This window comes from Macaca thibetana, chromosome 20 (genome assembly GCF_024542745.1).
Source record: "Macaca thibetana thibetana isolate TM-01 chromosome 20, ASM2454274v1, whole genome shotgun sequence".
NCBI classification, from domain to species: domain Eukaryota; kingdom Metazoa; phylum Chordata; class Mammalia; order Primates; family Cercopithecidae; genus Macaca; species Macaca thibetana.
The window spans coordinates 44074318-44098189 of record NC_065597.1 but is presented as its reverse complement, the minus strand read 5'-3'; positions in this window follow the sequence as shown (position 1 = coordinate 44098189).

The window sequence follows — 23872 nt, the reverse complement described above, 5'->3', positions numbered from 1 at the left end:
ACATTGTTGCTGCCGGTCCTGGAGCTCCATGTTGACAGCCATTGCTCTAAACCAACAAGTGGACCACGGAACGTAAATGCTTGCAAACATGCCATTATAATATACATGTTTCTTTATTATTATGGAGTTTTTTTGTGTGTGTGTCTTGATTTTCATTTATTGAACAAGTAATACTAAAAAAAGAACAATGGGACTGGAACACACATAAGCCCACACAGCCTTTACATATATACCGTTGCACTGTGTAATCACAGTAGTAACAGTAGCTAGCATTTATGGTACGTTTGTTTCAGGCTCAAGCTGAAAACTTTAGGGACATTCTTTCCTTTAATTCTCATGGCAACTCTATAAGGTAATTAATTTACTATCCCATTTTACTGATGGAGAATTTGTAACACAAAGATTATAATGGCTATTTTACACACTTGTAACCAGAGCATAAAGTCTACTTTGCATTCAACTTCTTTCACTTAGTACAATGACATATTTTCCATGTTGAATAGACCATTCCATTGTATTCACATATCAGTTTTCTTCTCATTAGATATTTAGATCATTTCCATTTTCCACAATCATATTTAATAGAGCAATGATCAATTTCATTTAGTGCTTGTCTTGAATTATTTTTCTTAGAATAGAGTCTCAAAAGTGATCTTCCTCAGTCAAAAGGTGAAATTGCCTAGCTTTGATTTATAACATACTAGAACAAAAAGCTTTAAAAAAAAAAAAATTTCATCCACTTTTTTCCAAACCAAATCATTCTCTGGATAGGTTTAGGTAGTCACACATTTAAAGTAAGGTATTGTAATTTAAAAATTATGAAGGTATTTTTATATAATTTAGTTCCATCGCAAAAATCACTCCAGTGGAAATTACATTCCAGGAAGCCAAGTTCTTCAAGAAAGTTTCCAGGTTTCTATGAAGGCAAAGAAGTTTCTGCCCTCTTCTATGGAAGTCACCCCCAAACAACAAGAGCATGAGAACCAGAACCACAACTCCCTTTTGGACAACACCAGAAGATATCTGTAACTCAGAACCTGCTTGTACAAGAGGGCAGTGGCAGGAAAGATCAAACCAAGTGCCCCATTAAAGGCTCAGGAACCCATGGCCCCAATGACGGCTGAAGGTGAGCCGGAAATGCAGGCTGCAAGCAAGGGAGGGATGTGGGTCTACGTAAGGGCCAGAGTCCCCCGATCTGATTGCCAAGAAGTGGGAGGGAATTCTTCAGAGAAACTGAACAGAAAGCCTCCAGATATGCAGATGCCAGGTGCAGAGGAGGGCTGTGTACCAAACCAGACCCAGGGGACTGGGTGCAGGTCTGCATCTTGAATGGGGAAGCCTCCAGCCCCAGCCTGTGTAAAATCATGTTATTGAGTTTCCCTAATTGGTTCAGCAATGAGCCAATATTTCCATGTCCTTAATGATGAAAACATCATAATCCATAAATAGGATTCATTCAAAAGTTGTGATACACAGTCATGTGTCACATAATGACGTCTTGCTCAACAATGGGCCACGTGCATACATGACAGTGGTCCCATAAGGTTATATTGGAGCTGAAAAATTCCTATAGCCTAGTGATGTCTTGGTGATTCTGACCCTGTGAAGACCTATGCTAGCATGTGTGTCTATGTCTTAGTTTTTAACAAAAAGTTAAAACATATTTAAATAGGAAAAACGTTATAGAATAAGGATATAAAGAAAAAAAATTTTTGTACAGCTGTGTGATGTGTTTGTCTTAAGCTAAGTGTTATTGCAAGACTCAAAAAGTTTTAAATGGTTTTAAAGTTTATAAAGTGTAAAAGTTATAGTCAAGTCAAGGTTAACTTACTGTTGAAGAAAGAGAAATGGTTTTTATAAATTTAGTGTAGCCCAAGTGTACAGTGTTTATGAAGTCTAGAGTAGTGTAATGTTCTAGACCTTCCCATTCACTCACCACTAGCTCGTGACTTATCCAGAGCAACTTCCAGTCCTGTAAGCTCCATTCATACTACATATTCTACCGACCTGTACCATTTTTAATCTTTTATATCACATTTTTACTGTAACTTTTCTATGGTTATGCTTAGATACACAAACACCATTGTGTTACAATTGCCTACACACAGTATTCATTATAGTCACATACTATACATGTCTGTAGCCTCAGAGCCATAGGCCATGCCAAACAGCCTAGGTGTGTAGTAGGCTCTGCCATCTGGGTTTATGTAAGTGCACTCTGTGATGTTTGCACAAGGACAAAATCGCCTAACAACATATTTCTCAGAATGTATCCCTGTCATTTAGTGGTGCATGACTAAATGTTGCATAATCATATTAGGAGGTTGAGTTTAAGAGAGGCAAGGTGTAAAGAGCTTTATCTACCCACTTTAATAGGAAATTGTAGGCAATGTGGAGATATTTGAAAATATGAAGGTAAATAGAAGATATAAAGCAAAAGTTGCTGAAAGTGGTTGCCTCTAGGAACCAGGGAGAGGGAGGGCTGTTGTATGTGTGGGGATTGATGTTTCTTGTTAAAGCTTTTAAGCACTAATTGACTTTTTAATGATGCAAGTGTGTTTCTTTGATAAAATTAAAGTTGAGGGAAAAGGGAAAATTGCGTGGGCGCTTCTCTACTACTTAATTTATGTACCTTATGAATTGGATTTTCGTAAATGGGTTTTGTCCAAGCAGGCTACTCGTGGAGATTGCAGATCATAAATAAGAATTGCTGATATTAAGGAGGTAATTAATTGGCCAGTAGCCAAAGAGAGACCCTTCATTCCTAAGAGTCCAGGCTCCAGCCCGAAGAGTCAGGATCTCTGCTGTGGGCTTCATTCTTGCCAGGATTTGAAGAGAAACCCTTTACTAATCCACCCTTTGCAATACAATCCACCTGATGAGTCACTGATGCTGTTGGCAAGAGCCTAAGTAATCGTCATTCCAACTAGAAGAATGCTCGCGCTTGTTCTCTGTTGCCATAGAAACAGTGCAGCTCCAGTTTCCCTGTTGCTTTGGTAACCCACCCCCATTTCCTCACATCACTACTGCTGGGGTATTTTGCTGCCAAGATAATGGTCTCTATTATGGATTGAATGTTAATGGGCAGTCCTCTACCCCAGCCTACACCCAGCCCCTTCTGCAGCTCCACATTTGAAGGCCTTGTCTAAGTGGCATCTCAATGAGATGGTAATAGATACTTGAATCAGATGGAGAGGAGCTGTAGTGTTGGGGGTGGGAGGGGGTACAAGAAGGGTTCAACTTCTAATCTTGAAAAGGGAGGACTGGGAACTTGGAGAGGCAAAAATGAGGAAATCATCCATTAGAGTGCCTCAGCTGTGTATGAGGCCCTAAAGCCATTTCTTCCAGTCAATAAAAGGTAATGCTAAGTAAGGCTTATTGAGGAATGAATGTATGCTGGATACTGGGTTAAGTACTTTTTGCCTATTTAATCCCTGTTTTACAGAAGAAATGGATAAGGAACCTGTTCAGTGTCACAGAGGCTCAGAATTCAAGCTCAAATCGTAGTCACTGCACTAGGCTACTGCTCACTTGAGAATGGAGCAAGCAAAGGTGGCATCAGAGAGTGTCCTTACACTAAAAGAGCTTACTTTTCTACTGGAAAAAGACATTTAACACAAAAGGGGAAAAATGAGAAGATGATACCTTATAGACCATGTGAAGTGCAAAGTTCTGGTGCCATGTTCACAAAGAGGCGAAAGTGGGCAGAGACATGATAACGGCCTTTCCACAGGAAAAAAAGAAAGAGGGCTCCTGCAGACACTGAGAGGAATCTAGGAGATAGGAGATGCCTGATTTTTAGTCTCAAACCTGACACAGCAAGAATCAGGGGCAAGTTCAGGCATCAGCCCCAGAGCAGGTGTTTAACCTGAGTCACTCCGGACTGATGATGGGTTTTCAGTTGCTCAGCAAAGGGAAATTTTGGCTCCTCTCCTTTTTGTTTGAGATTCAAATTTTCTTGATAGTGCCTGACTCTTTTACTTTGAAATTCACAAAAAGTTGAAGTTTCATATGAAATTGTTTTAAATTTTATGGCTCTCAATTTCACAATCCAATAATCCTATTTGCTTTACAAGTAGATTTTTTTTTAGCTACCTCAAGTCCTCATGGCATTAAGTGGAGTATAAATCTTCAGAAATAGAATTTTTATGGTGTCCTGATTTTTTAAAATCAGAATTATGATGCTTCAACTTGTCCTTCTGTATCTTCTAATTCTGCCCCCATTCTCCTCATTTAACAATCCAGGGCATGGAAGTCATCCAACAGCTACTGGAGGGACTGTGCAGAGTTACGACGGAGAGAGTGACTCCTCCGAAGGGGACTCGAGGGTGAAGCATCTTGATGTCTTTATCTGCGGGGTCTTTTCAAGCCCAAAGCCGTGGTTTTCAATCCTGAGCTTGTTCTAGTCATCTCCAACAACAAACATGTGCAATTGTCAATGCCAAATCAATATATATTGGTTTAAAATGTTTGTAATACAGATGTATGTTGTCAGGAAATCTTAGAGGGAGTTGAAGACCACAGTCCACCTGACAGTAATATCAATTGTTGACTAAGATGGTAGCTTGCACGTGAGACTGTCTAGATTCAAATCCAGTCCAACTTCTCTCTGTCTCTGTTTCTTCTCTTTCCCAGTAGCTGTGTAACGTGGGGTAAGTCATTTCACGTCTCAGCTTCCTCATCTACAAAATGGAAAAAAAGGAAAGTCATATTTTTGTGCAGATTCAATGAGACTACGCATGAAAGAGATTATAGTGGTACCTGGAATGTAATGCTTAATAGATATTAACATTTTTATTCTTAGAAAAACAAATCCACTAGATGTTTAAAGTCCTTAGAAGACTCATCTCTCTTAGAGACTGGCCTTCTGTGCTTTTTTTTCCTGTTTCAGTTTGTGAACTTTGGAATACAGGATTTTCTAACACGTCCTGCTACTGCTCTCTTAAGCTCCTACCTGGATTTGGTCATTGAGACGCTGATGTCTCCAGTTTTTTACCTTGCTTCATCCTTGCATCTACCTACTCAGCATCCTACATCTTGATTTCTATGGCTCTGCTTCTAGACCTAGGATAGACCCTGATCTTAGTTACTCCCTTGCTCAGGGATAAATTTCTTGTATTCTCGATGGTGGATTTGAGTGTGATGGTGGATCCAGGATTGTAAATAAAAAGAGTAGGGAAGGAACCTAGGGCCTTTGTAAAAAGAAATCAGATGTCTTAGCATCCTGCGAATTGGAAACTGCTGCCCCAGAATGCAGAGGAAGATTTGCTCATCAACTATACTGTGTCTGGTGTAGGGATTGTAATTTAGAAAGTTCTAGCAGGAGTGTAAGTTTGTTTTGAATAGTTTTGTTGAATAACAGTCCCCTCATATATAAGAAAGCCTTTATCTGTAACAGAGCATGCAGTCTGGAGCAATGAGGAAAAGGAGAACCTACCTAGCCACTAGAGTAACTGAATCAATTTTGGGGATCCCCTGGGGTGATAGGTGGTAGTACCTCAACATGCCCACTACGGTTGCAACACTATGGGTTGCAAAAAAAAAAGAAAAAGAAAGATTAAATATCACCCTCAATGAATGAATGAAATTGTTGAGGCTGGGCATATAGAATTAGATAATTTTATAGAGAATATGTATGCTAAATATATATATGTATATATGTGTGCATATATGTGTGTGTTCGTGTATGTGTGTGTGCATGTGTAGCAACCTATAAAGACAACAGAGTTTGAAAGATAATTGCCAAAATATGGCAGAGCTGAAACAGAGTGGTTTGGAAGGTAAGGTGGGGTAGTACTAAAGGTAATCATTTATGTTTGGTGCTTGAAAGGCATCCAAATATCCTGGAAAGACTACACCAACTTGGAGCATTCCAGTTGCAGCTCAGTCCTCACCTTGCTGTGTGAACTTGGAGTAGACACTTTCTCACCTGCATGATGAATGAATCTCCTATAGTTGGAGAAAAACAGATAATGAATGTGAAGGTGATTTGTAAACATACAGTTGCTATAGAGTTGGTAATTCAATAACCATTATGAGCCTATGTCTTGAGTTTCAATATATCTAGCCACTCTTTCTACTTGAAAATTCATGATCTTATTGAATAAAAATGTACTGATCCCATTAGTTTTCACAGAATGGTGCCAGTATGGTGGTGGGCTATGGGCCTGATCTCAGACCTTCTGGAGTCTGTAAAATGGAAGCTTCCATCTAGGAAACTGAAACAGCCCCCTAACTAGTATCACTGATTCCACTCATGCACTCCCCACATAGTAGGCAGAATGAGTCCTTTTTTCTTAAATATAATAATTGATACATGGAAATGTTGTATATTTCTTGTTTTTTTTAAAATTTCTTCCATCTATACCCAGTGTGATCTTATAATCAGATCATATTGGTCTTCAAGTGAAATACTTCAGTTGCCTCCTATTAAATTTATATAATGAATGCTCCAAAACCCATCATCCAACTTAAGGACTAGAACATGCACCTAGTAACTACCTTAAGTACTTCTGTGTCCCCTACCCCACCCTCTTTTCTCTTCCCAGAGGTAATCACTATCCTGAATGTCATCTTTATAGTTCCCTTTTACAAATACTCTTTCGTCCCATCTAGGGGATGAAATACATTATTATCCCAAATAATGTATTGCTTAGTTTTCTTGTTTTTGAGCTGTATAAAGATGGTATCTCACAGTACGTAGACTTGTGGGGCTGTTTTTAAAATTCATCATCTTTCTGAGATTCTCCATGTTGTGTGGTTTTGTATTTTCATTTCTACCATGTATATCCAGTGTGATCTTTAGAAAATAATCAGATCATATTGCCCTCCAACTGAAGTACTTTGGTCACCTTCCGTTGCATGTGGGGTAAATTCCAAACTCCTTACCTCCACTTACAAGGCTCTCCATGATTTACTCAGGTACTTACAGCCCTCAAGCAGCCTCCTTTGTTCAAGGGATCAGGTTATCTGTGGCAACTTTGGCCTGTAAATTTCAGAGTGTGCTACCTCCCACACTCTCCCACTGCCTCTCTTCTGTTCCTACCTGGCCTTGGTAATTCAGAGGCTGCTGCCTGCCACTCCAGGCTCTGCACTCCTTACTCCTTACACTTGCTTTCTGTTCTGACCACACTGACCTTGCTTTCTTGTTCCTCTTATATTCCCACTTCAGGGCTTTGCACATAACGTACCTTCCACCTGGAATGCTGCTGTCCCTTACTCTCAGTCCTGTTACTGCCCCTCTACTAGGAGATCCTGCCTTCTTATCTATGTCCTCTCTCTTGACTAGGTCAAGTAGTCTGTTCAAATCTATCATTCTCCCCTATTCATTCTCTTTAGTGTATTCAATAAAGTGTGTAACTTAATTATATTTTCTTATTTGAATGATTATTTAGTTACTGGTTGTTTTCCTTTTGGAAGTCTGATGAAGTCAGGCACTACCCAAGTCATTCACCACTGTACTCCTAGAACTTAGAATAGTAGTTGGCAAAAAGCAGATACTCAGAAAACATTGGTTGACTAAATGCATGCTTGAATGCATAAATTAAATAATGAATAGATTTGTTAACAGGAATCTGTATAGAACCAGCATTTTTTAAAATGAGATCCAGTGCTATTGGCAGCCAAGCATCTCAACCTCTTCCTGTCCCAAAGGGCTCAGATGTTCCCGTATCCCCACTTCTGAATTTCAGAGAGCTGTATTTATGTCTGTTGCATGAGTCCTGTCCCCACAAAAAGCCATAATTATGTCATGTAGCTTAAGTTGTGCTGGAAGACACCCTTATACCAGCCCTTAGCTCCTGGAGCTCAGTGGCCTCTCTCATCTTCCCATGGATATACCTTGATTCAGTCAGTTTCCTCTCTCCAAGGTGCTGAAATTTCCTTTCTATTTATACTTACGTTCTTTGGAAAAAGGGTGTGTGGGTATACTGAAGGTTAATTTGGCAGATTCTCTTACTGGAGGCCAAGATGACATTGATGACATTTCTGCTTTGACCTGTCAAGTCCCTGTGACTTTCCAGAAATGGATTTGGGTAATGACTTGTCATTATGAGTAATTAGCATTTGTGGAAGTCTGACGAAAACCTGCCTTTTTTTTTTTTTTTTTTTTTTTTTTTTTTTAGCTTTAGAAACTTTACTACCCTTTTGACACTTCCACTGAGTTTGCACATTTGGTAAGGGGTCAGGTAAAATCATAGAAATGAAAGGTTATCCATAAATGCCTGTAATTAACCCTTCACCATCCTGAAGGAAGTGGAAGTGTTTCTATTTCTAGATGTATCTAGGTGTAATTTCCAGACTAAATCAGATTGCCATTACACAGTTCAAGTTAAAATTAGCATTTGTAAGTTAATATTTGAAGCAAATAAGAGAGACACAGTTTTCATTCCTTACTCAATATGCTTGACCATGCACCAGAGGGACCATGACTGATTACTGCTCCCAGGTATTCTTGCTGACATATGAGATGTTGAAACTGGAATAAACCTTGTTCAGTCCTCTCATTTTACAGATGAAGAAACTGAGGCCTCTCAAAAGATAATGTGGCTTTGTTTTTCAATATTTAATTTATAGCTTGGAGATTGAACTAGTTGACCTTTAAAATCTTTTCAAAGTATGTGAAGTACAGAGCAATGTGTTATAAACAGTGTCAGCACTTGTAAAGATTTTCTGGATTCACCATAGCATTTTTCTTATTTAATTCTATTACAGCAAATTCTGGCATATTCACAAATGGGCTGTCTCCATTTTTTTTTTTTTTTTTTTTTTTTGAGACGGAGTCTCGCTCTGTCGCCCAGGCTGGAGTGCAGTGGCGCGATCTCGGCTCACTGCAAGCTCCGCCTCCCGGGTTCACGCCATTCTCCTGCCTCAGCCTCCCGAGTAGCTGGGACTACAGGCGCCCACAACCGCGCCCGGCTAATTTTTTGTATTTTTAGTAGAGACGGGGTTTCACCGTGGTCTCGATCTCCTGACCTTGTGATCCGCCCGCCTCGGCCTCCCAAAGTGCTGAGATTACAGGCGTGAGCCACCGCGCCCGGCGGGCTGTCTCCATTTAAACATAGTAACTACGTTATCTGTTCTATTATCAGGGATGCATTGTGCTGGAGTCTCAATCAAGTGCCTGGAAGCTGAATGTGAAAAACAGTGCTGCCAAGATTATAGAGATATTGACCATAAATGCATTCGTGGGCTCTCAAGAAGCATCAGGGATGCCATGAAGGAGGGGCATTTTTACTCTGTGTCCTACCAAATTCAGTTAATTATACATTGCAATGAGGAAAGTGTGGGCAACAGCAAATCTGATCTTAATGTCCCTTTGACTAATCCAACCTTGTTGTTTGTGAGTTACTATTGTGAAATGATCTCCTGTGCATATAATGCAGTTAGCTTCAAATAAAAATCTGTGGCTTCAGACCTCTCTTCCTTCTTTTCTTCCCCCTTTCTTCTTTTCTTTTCTTCTTGCTCCTTCTTTCTTTCCCCTTCTTCCACTCTCTCCCTCCCTTCCTTCTTGCTTTTCCTTCCTCATCTCTCTCTCTTTTAAATCTTCCCATTTTTATTTCTGCATATGATGCTGGGCTTCCTTCCCTGAGGTTCCCAAACTAGAAGAGCATTTATTAACCCCTGATATAACGTAGGGCTTCCCAAAGTGGAGTGATTGCAATATGATCCATTACTATCAAGAATTAGAAATTCTAGTTTATTTATTGTATCTACAATATGAAAAATAAGATTTTACAAATACATAATTCTATTTTTACTAGTGCCACAGGTGCTACAAGATAGTGGCATGAGAGCAAAGATGTTTGGGTTTGGATTTCCTAGGTTTGATCAGAGCAATAAGGACTTGATAGAAAGTAAAAAAAATGTGTAGTTCTATTCCTAGATCTGAACAACTTGCTCTGTGATCTTCACCAAAACACTCAATTTTATTATTGCAGGTTTCATGCTAGATGGACATGGGAATAAATCAAGAGTTTAACTCTCTTCTTGCAATATGCCTTTGTACTTTTCTCCAGCTGCCAAGTCAACTATGGCTTTATGAAGCCTTCCTTCTTAGCATATTGCAAAAGCGGATATTCATCCCAGGCACCATGTAGTGGCACAGAGCTAGGACCAGCTTTTTCCATGTGAATACAGTAGATGACAATGACGATGATGATGATGGTGATGATGACAATGATGTGTGTGTGTGACTAATGTGGAGTTGTGCACATCTTCCTATACCTGATACATGTTTACCTCATGTCTCTGGTATGGCACTATGTGCCAGAGACATGAGCTACAAAGATGAATAGGAGTGGGTTCCACTGTCTGGTAGTAGACACAGACAGCTGCAATCGAGTGTGATAAGTTCCTCGACAGAAGTATCACGGGTGTGGCCATCACACTGGGATTCCCAGAGGAGGTGCACAATACAATCTCCCCCAGTACACCAATGCTTTTCAAAAAATGTACACGGACCCTGGGAAATTTGCCCAATGTGCATATTCCTGCCCCCCACTCCAGAATATGGAGTATAGAATATCTGAGGAGGGAGACTGGGAATGTGCATTTTTGGCAAGCTCCTGGATAACTAATAAATGATCTAATGAAACGTCTTTTAAAGTATCTGAAAAGTCTTTATGCATTTGAGATGCATTTTTATATCTTAGAGCCTTTTTGGGGTTGAACAAATTCCAATTTAAAGTGCAAATACAGGCCCCTGGAGGAGAGAGCTTGTGTCTTATTCTTTCTGAATGTGCCTCCCCACACTTACCACCGTGTCCAACATCCTCTAGGTATTCAGTTATCAATGACTGCATAGAAAAAAATGTGCCAAGTAGTATTTTGGGGAGTAGGAGAAGAGGGAGTAGGACAGACAGCTGTGTTTAAACAATTGGAAGCAAATTGAGGATCCTGGGTGACAAAATAGGGCAATTTGAATGGAAAGAAGGGCCCCAAAAGGAAAAATGAGAAAGAGGTGGGGAAAAACATAGCCTGTTTCAGGATGTCCAACAGCCTTCATTAGGTGAGGCTAGGGGCAATGGAGGACAGAACTTAACTTTATATTCTATCACTTCCACCATTTTTATTAAGGTGTAACATGATTTAAAAATAAATGCATATTTTAAACTTAAGGATGAGTCTTATCAGGTGTGATATTCTGACTCCATAACCCAATAGCTGCATAACTTGGGTAAATCTTTAACTTCTCTCAGGTTTAGGCGGATGGTCTATGAAGTAGGGGTACTGATACCTGCCTGCCTCAGAAAATTATTATAATGATCAAATAGCAGTTCTAGAAGAGCAAAATTGTTGTCTGATGTTCATGGATGTGTTCCCAGCTCCTGGGACCCTGCTTGCACACTTCAGGTCCTTAAATAATGACAGATGAATGACTTCCAGTGACTTGTCTGATGAGGAAGCAGAATGTAGGAGGGCGAGTGTGCACTTTAGATGCAAGCAGAGCTGGGTTTAGATTACAAGCCCTACCTCGGATTTCTGTGTGACCTTGGGCAAGTGACTGAGCATTCGTGACCCTCATTTCTCTGTAACATAGGAATGATCATGTCTACCTTATAAGGTTGCTTGAGGACCAAAAGACAATACATGTAAAGTTCCTGGTACAGTGCCAGGCACTTAGGTGATAGTCAAGAGCAACTATATTATTAGCCAGAAGCCTAAAATCCGAAGGTATAAGAAATGCAGAGGCGGGGCACAGTGGCTCACACATGTAATCCTAGCACTTTGGGAGGCTGAGGCGGGTGGATCATGAGATCAGGAGATCGAAACCATCCTGGCTAACACGGTGAAACCCCATCTCTACTAAAAATACAAAATAAAATTAGTCAGGTGTGGTGGCACGTGCCTGTAGTCTCAGCTACTCAGGAGGCTGAGGCAGGAGAATTGCTTGAACCCGGGAGGCGGAGCTTGCAGTGAGCCAAGATCATGTCACTGCACTCCAGCCTGGGCGACAGAGCGAGACTCTGTCTCAAAAAAAAAAGAGAAAGAAATGTAGAAGACAGAGAACTACACTCAGGAGTCACGAACACTTTTGATAACTTGATGAAAATAAGACACATTTTCTGGAAAATAATGTGCACATACGTGTATATATATAATACTGCATATCACTTTAGAGTTCATCTTGAAGCTATCCATGGACCCCTAGTTCTGGACTTGTTTTGAGTCATAATTTCATTTTTTTATATAAATACAGTACATGCTCATGGTAAAAATGCAAACAAGGCAGAAAAACACAAATTTTGAAACAAGTTAAACTTCCACTGTCTAGTATTAACACTTGGTAAACATGTTTCCAGACATCTGGAATGAATGTATACATGGAGCAAAAGACAGAAATATCCTTTTAAGAATTGAATTAGGACAGGCACGGTGGCTCACACCTGTAATCCCAGCACTTTGGGAGGCTGAGGCAGGAGGATCGCTTGAGTCCAGGAGTTTGAGACCAGCCTGGACAGCATAGCAAGGCTCCATCTCTACAAAAAATATAAAAATAATTATCCAGGTGTGGTGGTGCATGCCTGTAGTCCCACCTACTTGGGAGCCTGAGGTGTGAGGATTGCCTGAGCCAGAGTAGTCAAGGCTGCAGTGAGCTGTGATTGTGCCACTGCACTCCAGTCTGGGTGACAGAATGAGACCCAGTCTCAAAAAAAAAAAAAAAAAAAAAAAAAAAAAAACAGGAATTGCACTATACATACTTTTAAAAAAATAAAAATATTTAAATTTAACTGTATGAACTCAACAGATGGGAAAGAACTGATGAGAAACTGAAGAAATTTCCAAATGTCTATCAAACACTTCTTATTACAAGTATTATTAAATTCCGGCTGGGCGCTGTGGCTCACGCCTTAATTCCGGCACTTTGTGAGGCCAAGGTTGGAGGATCACCTGAGGTCAGGAGTTCAAGCCCAGCATAGCCAACATGGTGAAACCCTGTCTCTGCTAAAAATACAAAAATTAACCGGGCATGGTGGTGCAGCCTGTAGTCCCAACTAGCCAGGAGACTGAGTCAGGAGAATCATCAAACCTGGGAGATGGAGGGAGCAAGTGAGCCGAGATCGCACCACTGCACTCCAGCCTGGGTGAAAGAGCGAGACTCCATCTCAGAAAACAAACAAACAAACAAACAAAAAAAACAAATATTATTAAATCCCAAAAGGATTTCTCTATGATCAAGAAAATATATTGGGAAAGCTTTTGAATTGTTAACTCTAAAGCTGTCGTTAACTCTATTTTCTGTTTCTGTTGTTAACTCTTATTTCAGGTTCTGAAGTGGATTTTGACTCTTACTATGGTGGATGAGTCCTTTATTCTGCTTACGTTTTTGTGTCCCTCCTCTTGCCTCCTGATTTTTGTTGGTTATATTATTTTCAGTTTGTCAAGGTGTTGCATCTTTATATTCCATAGTGGAAACAGAAGCCTCTCAATAATTTAGTGTTTATTCTATGTTGGTGAACCCTTGTCAGATACTTTGGGTATAACACTTGTTCTGTTTTCTAGAAAGTTGGTTTTTTGCAGGAAGAGGTAGGTATAGTAGGTGAGAGTATCATGATATAGACACCAATTATCTTCTTTTCAAGTGGTCCAGGGAATTAAAAGTTAATGTAGAATTCTTGGCTGGGCACGGTGGCTCACGCCTGTAATCCGAGCACTTTGGGAAGCCAAGGCAGGAGGGTTGCTTGAGGCCAGGAGTTTGAGACCAGCCTGGCAACACAGCGAGAATGCATCTCTACAAAAAATAAAATGATAATTAGCCAGGCGTGGTGGCACACGCCTGCAGTCCCAGCTACTTGGGATGCTGAGGCAGGAGGATCACTTAAGCCCAGGAGTTTGAGGCTGCAGTGAGCTGTGATTGTGCCACTGCACTCCAGCCTGGGTGACAGAGTGAGGCCATGTCTTTAAAAGAAAAGCAAAAGAATAAAGGGAAAAAAGTCTTGGGCCAAGACTTCCATCCTAACCAAGATGTTAAGATGGAGTCCAATCAAATTACTCGAGTGATATGGTAAAGGGCTGGAGCATGGGCCTACTGGTCAACCATGCAAGTTGGGCCCCAGATCCTAGGATAAGCCATTGCCACCACATATCCTGGAGAGGACTGCCTTGTTGACTTCATCCTCAAGCTGCTCCACCGAGCCCCTTGGCCATCCTTCAAGGCTAGCCATAGGGGCCCCTGCAGCATGGGATCAAGTTTATGTCTAAACCTCTTCCTTGCATGATGCTGCTATTCTTTTCAGGGTGATGGTCAGTGGGGAAGGGAGATTGTCCCTCTTTTCCACAAATGCAGTAAAATATTTAAAAATGAAGCAGCAAGGCTAATCCAGCCTCTGCCACGTAGGTGCTGAGTTATGTCTACTCGAAATGAAGGCAGAAGTAGCCATTTGGTGTTTCAGCAACATTTCGCCAGCCAGCCCTTGAGGTTTAGCTCAAGCTGTATCAGCTCTTCATCAGCATGTCCGTGGGGAGGACCTGGCATGTGAAGTGAGGTAAGAGTGCCCATGTGGGGAGGGGAGGCAGCCAGAAAGGTGGGTTGAGGTCACTGATGATGGAGCTCATGCTCTGCATTAGGCTTCGAGGGTGCTGCTTCTCATCAAGAAGGCAAAATACATGCTGTACACTGAGGCGTTTTTGCTGTGCAGCTGCATAAGCAGACAGCTCATTTTGCATGATTTATAGGACCTTTCTGCTTTGCTCTTTTTAACCTAGCTGACTCTGTGGGAAAGAGCCCCATGCCCATGGGAATCATAACCCAGGTGTCCCTCACAATAAGGATGTCTCCGTGGACGCAGGCATCTGGAGAGGCGTCTGAGAGATCATTGCATCCGGTGGTCTCAGTGCTGGCTGCACTTGACAATTTCTTGAGGTGTTTTTAACAATACTGATGCCTGGGCCCTACCCCTAGGAAATTACATGTTATTAGTTTCTCTGTAGAAGAGACAAGGCATGTGTATGTTTAAAAACTCCCCCCTAGGCTGGGCACAGTGTCTCATGCCTATAATCTCAGCACTTTGGGAGGCTGAAAAGGGAGGATTGCTTGAGTCCAGGAGTTCGAGATCAGCCTGGGGAACATGGCAAGACTCTGTCTTTACTAAAAATACAAGAATTAGCCAGGCACGGTGGCGTGCGCCTATAGCTCTCGCTACTTGGGAGACTGAAGCAGGAAGATGGCTTGAGGCCAGGAGGCTGAGGCTGCAGTGAGCTGTGATTTCATCACTGCACTCCAGCCTAGGTAACCTGTTTAAAAAAAAAAAAAAAAAAAAATCCCCCGACTGATTCTAAAATGCTGCCAGAGTTGAGAACCACTGAACTATTTCAACCCTGTCATGATACAAATGAAAAGTGCAGCTCAGACAGAAGGGACTTGCGCGGTATCACTCAGTTATGTTAGCTGTTCAGTTGGAACAAGAACCCAGCGATTCTGGCTCCCAGATCAGTGTTCTCTGGAATACCATCCTGTCCCACTGTAACTGGCCCTTTGGAAACAGGAATTAGCTTCTTTTCATGGAGCTCAGAAGAAGTGAACTTCAGCTTGTGCTAACAGACAACTGTTTGTCTGCTCCTGCAGGGGGCATTTTGATGAAATTAACTTCCGTTCAGAGTCCTACTGTGAGTTTATCAAGAAATGAACAAATACTCTATCTTTCCCCATAAGAGAAATGACCAAAGAATGTCATTGTTTGAGAAAGAATTTGTGATTCCCTTGAGCTTTGAAGAGTTTACTTAACAAATCCCAGAAGGTCTCATTTTGTCTGACCTTTGCATGGGGTGTAGTGTGCAGCTGGGGAACAGAGTGAAAAGCAAAGTAGTCCCTACGTCTTGACAAATGTGGTGTGTTTTTAAAATCAGATGTTGAAAGCAGGTACTTTGTCATGGTTCCTTTTTTTGCTTTGCATGTCAGGAAGCTCAAAATAAAATTGTTACTTAATTGTAGTCCAGGTTTCTGCAATAATATTTTCAGTTTTGCTTTTTTTTTAATGCCTATTTCTTTTCATTTGAATCTTGTTTTTATGGGCTTAGTGTAGGCTTGGTTTTTGGTGTAAGCCACCTCAAGTCTCTTGGAAATCAGTCAGAGGTATAAATAAAAAATCGTTCATAATGAGTTTGACTCAGCCATGGTCTAGATCCCAGAGATAGCAAGCCCCAACCCACAGCATCACAGCACAGGCATGAGTGTCAGCACCTTCCCTCTGAACTCTGTCCTTGCTTGCTGTAATGTGACTATTTGAATTATTTGTTCTCTGTTTGCTTCTTGGATAATAGAGGAACCTGGAAGAAACTATTCTCTCCACTGAAGAGTTAAAATTCTAGCCCCTGCAGTCAAGTTTTTCAAAGGGGATTTCCCTTAACTCATCTGCACAAATGCCTTCCATGCCAGTGGAGGACAAAAATGAGGGTGTGGGGCAGCCCGAGAGAGGAAAAGAGCTGCAGACAGAAGACAGGTGTTGGGGAGAGCTCTGTTCTTACAGCTCCAGACGCCGGGTCTGAGCCCTGTCAGGTCATAGTTACCCATTTATAAGGAGGACACCACCTCCTAGAATAATGACAGTTTTTCTCATTTGGAAAGTTTTTGTGCTGATTAAGCCAAATAAGCTTCCTCTACCCTTCCTCACTGAACTTCTTCCTTGTGAATTTAGAAGCAAGGGCACAGACCATCTTATATTTATAGTAAAGTTTTGTGAGCAAACCCAGTCTAGGAGAGGCTCCTGACCAGAATTTTTTCTTGTTTTCTTCTTCTTATTTTTTTTTTCAGTGTCATCGTGGCCGGTAATAAAAGTCAAGAAGTGATGGGGCAAGAGCAAACTCCACACTTCAAATCCCCGTTCAAAGCAGTTGCTGGCTGGTCTTTACCCTCTTGGTTCCATTAATCTGGAATGACCATTAATAGCAGGTGACAGGAGCATCTGTCTTCTGGGAGGTGGAGCTGTCAGTCTAGGTAGCAAGTAAGAGAGAAAGTAAAGCCTGGGGTAGATGTTCTTTTCTCTGTTGACTTGATTCTCTAGCGAGGCACTCTCTCCATATTTGTCTCAGAACCTTTAAAGTGACCAATATGCTCTTTAATGAGGTGAGATCTTTGCCAAGAACAGCGAATGTGATGCTTCTGCCTTCTCTTGCAATACTGGGCACATGAAACTGCTTACTGTCACATCAATTTCTCTCCCAATCTGGGTGACAGCAGCTTCTTTGGTGAGGAAACACGAGCACCCCTCCCTCCTCCTGCCTCTTTTACAAAGTCCTGAAAAGCAATTAAGAGTTCGTTCCTATGGATGGATGTTAGTGGATGTATGACAAGGATTGTGCTCTGTTAACTAAAGGTATATCATATTCCTGGGACCTCATTAAAAGTGCTTTTCATGTTAACGTAGATATTTTCTTCTTGGAGTAATGAGAATGAGAGTTTTGAAGGCAGACAGATCTAGAGTGAAATCCCATCCTCCCCCAGTATATAAACTGTTTACTAAGGGTGCAGCCTAGAACAAATGACATGTACTCTGTGAGCCGACTTGCTCTTCTATACCATGGGGATAATCACAGCATCTGGCTCTCAGGGATGCTGCATGGAGATGGATTAAATAAAGCAGGCATGAAAAGGCTCAGCAAAGTGGCCGGCACATAGTAAGTGCTCAATAAAGGGTAGTGGTTATTACCTAGCATGGGTGGAAACGATGCCCAAGGCACTAATCTGGGAAAGCACCTAAGAATAGAAGCAGTCAATTTTGGCAAACAAATTCCCAGGGGACTTTACAAGCTCAGTTATCAACCCTCCGCAATCTGCAGAACAGCAGCTCTGAAAACTGATATCTGATTTGCTATGTCCACACAGCTCAGCTGAAGACACAACATGCAGCCTTAAATAGACCTAAAGAAAACTGAGGAGTGTATTAAAATTGGCCACAGAAACAAGCAGAAATCAAGCTCTATAATTAATGCTCAGCCTTCTATAGACTGGAAAATTTAACAAGATCATCTAAAGGTCAGGAGGGGACTCAGCTAAACCCAGAGAGAGAAAAAGAGAGAGAGAGAGAGAAGAAAGCATCTTACTGCATGTCTACTTCCACGTTCTTTAACACGAGACCTCGTGTTGGGGAATTAGAGGATTCCAATTAAGCCCTTTCATTTTGATTTCTCATTAGATTCTTAGAATATCTGCAGAAAATTAAATCGAACAAGAGATCTCCAGCCGGGAGATTTATCCGATTTAATGTTTTGAAAGAGACTTATTATCTTGTCAGGAATAATTTGAAAATCCAAATAAGAGCAATTGAATCAGCAGAATTTAGGCCTCGAGATAACAATCACTTTGCAAGACCAACCATAGTATTTAAACAGCTCAGCCCTTCCTAACAGTTCTCCTCTCTTTCTCTGTCTTGCCTACCACCACCCACAATCTTTTGAAGACCACAACCAGAGACCACAGCAATCATGCTGAAACGAAGCCTATATCTGGGATCTTCACCCTGTCTTTCTTTGCGTTCACTCAATGCCACTTCTAATTTGTGTGCAGACAGGCTGTAGCCTGGTGACCTTGTGCAATACTTCTTCTCCCAGCCCGCTGGGTGTCTTCGGCGGGCTTTGTTCTCCATGGAAAATAGCAGCTGACTCCCTCCTCGTGATACCCTGGGATAGGGGCCTCACTGCTAGAAATAATCATACAGATTTCAAAATAGAGTTGGGATTTTTCTTTTTAATAGCCTTCCAGCTACAGGGAACCACAATCTTGGGAGAACTGAAGGGGCATGACGTTTCATTAACAACCAGATCATTCAGGTCAGGGTAGGAGCTGAGCTCCATCATGGCCTCCTTCAGAATCCTGGTTGAGGCTATGTAGATGTTGGGATTTAGCCCCATGACTTGTGCCTTGCTCCTGAAGGGCTGGGTCTCTCTGAGCATCTCCAGTTGCTCTGAGTCTGCCAGACCCTCACAGGCCTTCAGCTGTCTCTGCTGAGCATGAGACAGGGGGCAGGCAATGCACATTAAACTTGCCAAATCATGGTTTCACCAACTCTAGCATTTAAACAGCAAGTCTCTATAGAGTAAATATTTGGTCAGTTCAAAGCCATTGATTCTTTCCTCCTCCTGCCTTACTTCTGGATATGGGGAAAATTTTGAGTCCTCCTGGCATGGGGCTCATGACACCTGGTCCATATGCTGTGCTTCTCCTCCCACCTTTGCTGTTGGCTGGCTCAGCTGGTCCAATGGCTGAACTGCCATTTGCTTGGGTACCACTGTCACGGCCTCTGGTCGTCAAGTTCCCACCTTTTATTTTGAGACAGAGTTTTGCTCTTATTGCCCAGGCTGGAGTGCAGTGGCGAGATCTCGACTCACTGCAACCTCTGCCTCCCGGGTTCAAGCGATACTCTTGCCTCAGTCTCCTGAGTAGCTGGGGTTACAGGCGCTCGCCACCATGCCCAGATAACGTTTGTATTTTTAGTAGAGACGGGGTTTCACCATGTTGGCCAAGCTGGTCTCGAATTCCTGACCTCAGGTGATTTGCCCACCTCGGCCTCCCAAAGTGTTGGGATTATAGGCATGAGCCACCATGCCCAGCCAAGGTCCCACCCCTGATGGCCCCTCCTCCTGACCCAGGCCTCCACTGCACCAGTTGTCCTCTCTGTACCTATCGTCTTCACAGGAGCATGTAGGAACTTCTGGGCCCCCAGGAGTCCACATACAGGCCTGACGGAGTCAGAAATGGCGCCACGGGGCCTCCTATCTGACTTCACTCTGAGATGCCACATCATCACCCTGGGCCACCTTGCATATGGCCAGGTAAATGTAGTTTTTACCCAGGCTATGCCCACTGAAGCACGCTACTGCCCAACCCCCTGCTCCACAGTGATCTTGACTCTCCTTTACCTCTTGGGATATTTCTGCCAATCTCAGGAAAGTTTCTACCGGATGAGGGAGAACGTGACGATGCGTGCCTGATATTGTCACCTGACTTCTTCCCATGCTTCACTATGGTGGAAAGGCTGTTTCATCTCATACTTTTTCTCTGGAAGCCTCTTAGTCTATTTCCCAGGGCACTGAGAATTATAGCTCAGCATTGAAGAGCAGAAGGGGGCATATTATGCCTACATCCTAGAAGAAACTGTGATCTGAGTCTGCCAGGCATGGTTCTTGATGTGGGAGTCGACAACGGCTTGGAACAAAAGATTATTAAAACCAAAAGTTACACAGGTTTAATATGCCTCCTTGGATGTGATCTGAGAGACCAAAATAGACACCCCTTTGTCAACTAAGATGGGCCCTAAGGTTAAGGAAACAAAGGTACCTACGGGTTGAGAATTCAGGGCCCACCTGCCATGGTACATTTTTAAATTCCTACTGTAAGAAATACTACAGCCTTACAAAACTTACAAATGGGAGCTATCAGGCCGTTACAACTCTGAACAGAGGACCAGCCTTCCAAACATTCTCTTTTGAGAAGCTACTGTAGGTTTTAGGCCAGTTTTGGCAGCTTATAGAGACTGCACACAAACTGTCTTTGCATCCTATAGTTCACCTTTTGATGTAAAGAGCCAAATTCCACCTCCTTTTGATGCTAAAACCCTGCCTCCAAAGTGAACATGAGATGTATGTTACATACACGTTTACCCAATCCACATGCGCTCAGCTCCTCTCATAAATATGCATAGCTTTTCCTTTAAACCTGCTGAATATATATGATACCAGCCCTGCGAGGCATAAAACCTAACCCAACATTCCCCTCTTCAAAGAGAGAGCACCTTCGGTCCACACTGGAGACTTTGTCTTCTGTGCTTGCAAATCAATATTGCCAATAAAGCACTCCTTTCTGTTCAGCCATCTTGGTCTTTTGGACGACAAGGGGATGTGGATCCCAAGGAGGAGCCTTTGTTGTGGATCAGGGACTGAGTGTGAGGATGTGCCCTGGAGAAGGAAAGAGTGAGCCATACTCCTTATCCAAAGAGAGAAAGGTGGACACACAGACATGGGCAGCCCCTGTGGGAGGGAGGCTGGGTCTGTCTTGGTTTCGGAGTGGAAGGGCTACTCTGGAGGAGAAAGAGGAGATCTGTTGGCTGGCATCAAGAGAGGACTTTGGGGACAGAGCAGTGCAGTTTAAAGATGTATTTACCACAATTTGGCCACACGGTATGAAACACAAACTTCCAACCTCCTGGAAATATAGCACTGCGTATTTGGATCTAATGACATACCATTGTGGATTTGGGACTAATTCTTGAGTGTGTGGAACATCTGAGCCCTGCTTCAAGCTGGGCATGGGGTGAGAACCAAGTTACGCACAGGGAGCTGGTCACACTGAAGTCTCACTCAGGAGGGACTCAGGAGGTTGAGGTCTTGTGGGCCTTCCTACCTTCCCTTAATCACTCCTCTTTTCTTTCTTCAAAGGGAGTTTGCCCACACTTTTTGTTGAGATGTTTTTATTTTTATTATCCTTCTTTTAGATAATGAGTTATTTAAATTTCTTTCCCCTTATTAGTGAGTTGCTTGACAAATATTTATTGGATGCCCATTTTGTGGCAAGCAGAATTCTGGGTCCCCAGGAGAGAGATGGACTCAGCAGGCACAGTGGCTGCCACCATGCAGCTTTATGGGGAGGGCACACATTAAAGAATTACTAGATGATTTAGGGGATAATTCCATGTGTGTGAAGTGCTGTGGGAGAGTAGATGTGGGGGTAATTACCCCTAGATGGGGTAACTGGGAGACTCTACCACTTCCAAGGGGTCAGGAGAGAGGCTTCCTGGAGGAGGGGGAATTTGATTGAGTTGTCCTGAAGGATGAGCAGACATGAGCTAGGGAAAAAAGAGGAGGAAGAATGTTCCAGAGAAGAAGAAGAAGCCAAGTGCAAAAGCTTGGAGGTAAGACAGAGCATATCTATGACTGAGGGTGGCCGGCATTGGCAGAGAATAGGGAGTGAGGGAGGCAGTGATGAGAAGCGAGGCTGGAGATATTCCCAGGGTCTGTCTTGATGGAGACAGTGGGACAGCAGTGTGCTAAATATGCATGGGCTATGAGACAGGAAGTCTGATGGCCTTGCCTCCTGGGTGGGTGGCCTTGGGAATGTTACTTAACCTTCCTAAATCATAATTGACTCATCTCTAAAAAATAGGATAGTTTATCTGCTTCATAGGTTTATTCTGAGGATTGAATGAGTTAATCCACAAAAATCACTTAGCACAGTGCCTGGCACATCGTAAGCACATGATAAACACTACTTGTAGGCCATAATGAGGAATTTGGATTATATTTGAAATGTAATGGGAAGGCTGGGCAGTGGCTCACTCTTGTAATCCCAGTGCTTTGGGAGGCCAAGGCAGGAGAATTGCTTCAGGTCAGGAGTTTGAGGCTACAGTTTGTTATAATCATGCCACTGCACACCAGCCTGGGCAACAGATCAAGATACTATCTCAAACAAACAAACAAACAAAAAAAGAAAGGAAAAAAGAAAAAAAAATAAGCAATGGGAAACCACCAATGACTTTTCAGGAGGATTTCATAATCTGTTTTGCGCTTTTAAAAGCCTTGTTCTGCTAGGGTAGCAGTTCCCCTGCTGGACCTTTTCTGTGATGCTGTTCTGGATGTTATTTCAGGAAGCTTAGCCCAGAGCCTTCCAGTCCTTCAAGGATTGTGCAAGCAAACTCCTTATTTCCCATATTAAATCCGTTTACACTTAAAAGGTAAAGTGATTTCCATTCCCTACAACTAACCCCCAATAGATACAAAAATTTTTAAAATACTGAGACAAGAAATAATGATGGCTTAAACTAGCATACTGTCATTGGGGAATGAATGGAAGGAGATATATCTGAGAGATATTTAAGACATTGAATTATTAGGACTTGGTGATTGATTGAATACAAGGTTGGAGAGAAATAACAACTGACTCATAAATTATTGACTTGAGAAATTATGTGGGTGGTGATGAAATTTCTTAAGGCTATCAAGATTGAAGCTGCAGTTTTGGTAGAAAAAATATGCATTTAATTCTAGACATATTCTGTTTAAGGCATATTTGAAGTATCCCCATGGAGATGTGACAAAGACTGTTGAATATATGAGTCTGGAGTTCAGAAGAAAGACTTGGGCTAGATATTTAGGGATCCATTTCACCGACGTGGTGATTAAAGCCTTGGAAATGCATAAGGTTGCTTAGGGCAGGCGCAGAGTGAAAAAAAAAATCAGCTTCCAGACAGAACTATTAGAGATACAACATTGAATGGGTAGTTAAAGGTAGAGGAACTGAAAGGGGAGCCAAAAAGGGGCAGCGAGGCAGGCACGAGGAATGCAAAGACAGAGAAGCCAAAAAGAACAAACACAGCAAAGAGTGGAGGAGAAAAATCAAGTGGAGCATGCTCTGAAAGATGTCCAGTGGATTTAGCAACATGGAGGTCAGAGGTGAAGTGGCAGAAGAGGAGACCAGATCGGAGTGGGTTAAGGAAAGAGCAGAGGGTGAGGAACTGGAGGAGTTGCATGTAAACAGTGCCACATCAGGCAACATTCACCAGCGTAGGTACCAGAAATGCTCAAAATAACAGTAAGAATGGCAGGCAGGTCCTCAAAAGTCTCCCTTCTCACCACATCTTGAGGTCTTCCAAAATCTCTAATCCTTCCACAATGTGGACTCTTTATGTTCTGCATATGACGGGGAAAGGTAAGCATAAAGGAAATTATTTTAAAGCTTCAACAACCTTATGCTGCAGTTTGGCTATGGAAGAGAAGAGAAGAGAGAGAGGGCAGTAGCTGGAAAGGAGAGAAGGTTAAGGGAAGATTTGATTTTTTAAGATGGGAGAAGCTTGAGCATATTTTAATCCTGATGGGATGGAGCCAAAGGGGGAAACACATAAGGATTATTGATTGTGCAAGGTTCCTGGGAAGACAGAACAGCATG